Genomic DNA, 1,913 nt, shown 5'->3' with positions numbered 1-1,913 from the left:
TAGAACTATAAAAGCAACTGACCTCACAACACAGAGTGCAATGGCTGATGATAACAATGTGGAACATTTATATCTACCAAAAATTGAGAAATGTGATAAATTCAGTCATATTTCTCCATATGCCCTAAGCACTTAATGATTATAGATTTGGAATACTGAAAATGTTACTCATTTTAGCTAAAAAAAAAAAAAAGTTATTTCTACTCTATTACATTTGTATTTAGTTGACATATAAACTGAGCAAAGATGTCTTTGTTCAATAGAAACAGTCAGGTTTGTTTGGGAATAAACTTAAATATACTTTTTGATTTCTCACTATTATTAGTTTGAAGAACTATTCAGTAAAAAAAAAAAATAAAGATCTTTGCCTTTTGTAAGAACATGTTTTATGTATGATTGAAGTTTTTACAACACTCCGAGAAAGCCATCTGATGTTAGATTTAAAAATAAAATCAAAAGCATTTTCTGACATAGTACACATGAAAAATTGGAAATTCCAATATCTTCAATAGAAGTTGTAGAAAGTGTATGTCTCCTTGGAGTTTGACACCCACTTAACACAGCAGAAAATAAGGTACTATACTGTAAACAAAAAAGTACAGTAAGGGACAGTTGTAAATTTACATAAGAATAGTTCATAAACATTTTGGTCTTTACATAACAGTTTTTATATAAAATGAATAAAAAAACCTGTAGACAGCTGTCATCACTCTTGTTTGACCACTTTTCACTTATATGCACACAGACATATTTATATAGCAATATATTGATGCACCGTTACATGGATATTAAACTATGATTACTGCTTTGTAGCTGAGATGTGCATTATCCAATCAACATTATCCATAGTTGAAATACTCTTACATTATGTATTCTTGTCATGTTGTATCTATAAAAACATGAAAATATAACTTTACATTATTTCAATTATTTACATTAGTTCAAGCTTGACAGAGAAAAATTGATAAGCTACAATTTTTAGAAGAGTAGGCCCAGAGGTACAATAAATAGCATTGATTGTGTAGAGTCATCTTTTTCATTTTTAAAAACTCATTTTAAGTACAATATGGAAACAATTAGTCTGCAATTTGGTCATTCTAGCGTTTATTATTAAAACTTAAAATGCACCTCCAACATTCCTGATGAGGAGAAATGCACTCAAATTGTATTGTATTATCTTGGAATTTGTGATCAGGGACAGTTAAATTTGGTGAAGGATATCATGATACCACATGCTACCATGTTCCATGGAAGGGGCTGTTGTTTAATCCTACATTCTCTTTCCCTTCTGTGAAACATAATCAATAAAATTGTTTTCATGGCACTTAGTAAAATACCAAGTGCTACACAAAGGCTTACTTGCAGAAATAACGAGAATAAAAAATATTAAAAATGACTTCTGGATGTTAACAATTGTTTAAAAACCCTAAATTAATTTTATTTTAGGAGGCTTTAAGAGAAATAAATGGCCTTTTACGAAGGGAAAGAGAGTTCCTTTAAATTTTTTAACTAGAGAAATATAGGCTCTTTAGTCAAAAGTTACAGAAATGTGATGTTTTATCCTCAACTGGGCATATTAAAAGAGCCATTCCACCTGAGGAGTAAGTATAAATACAATATATTAGAGTTGTTTTTATTGATGGCAATGGGAAGAAACTACACTGCAGGTGACTCAAAAGTGCTTAAATTATTCCTAATATATAAGGCTTATGACAGCTCTTATAATTTGGAACACAAAAGGTAGATTTAGTTTATGGAATTTGATCCCTGGGCAACTATTTAAAAAGCTGCTTTCTAGGCATTCCTAACTTCATTTGCAACTAATACTTCTCTTCTGCAAGCTCAAACATTTTAAAATAGAACCTCACATATTCTGATATTTGTTTTTTGATATTAGCTTTTTAAATCTATTA

The 1,913-nt window shown here is 29.8% G+C and overlaps 1 protein-coding gene across 3 annotated transcripts in view; it reads right to left on the bottom strand.

Annotated features, from left to right (window-relative positions):
• Positions 1–363: 363 nt before the first annotated feature.
• Positions 364–1,913, bottom strand: part of GRIA2 (glutamate ionotropic receptor AMPA type subunit 2) — a 146,217-nt gene continuing 144,667 nt past the window's right edge. For all 3 annotated transcript variants that reach the window (XM_032413070.1, XM_032413069.1, XM_032413068.1), the window contains one exon: positions 364–1,913. This exon is cut by the window's right edge and continues 1,088 nt beyond it. The gene's annotated coding sequence lies outside the window, so the exon portion shown is untranslated.

Source organism: Phoca vitulina, unplaced genomic scaffold, assembly GCF_004348235.1.
Source record: "Phoca vitulina isolate PV1807 unplaced genomic scaffold, GSC_HSeal_1.0 scaffold14, whole genome shotgun sequence".
Lineage (NCBI taxonomy): Eukaryota > Metazoa > Chordata > Mammalia > Carnivora > Phocidae > Phoca > Phoca vitulina.
Note: the sequence above shows the minus strand (reverse complement) of the source record. Positions and strands in the feature narration are given on the sequence as shown.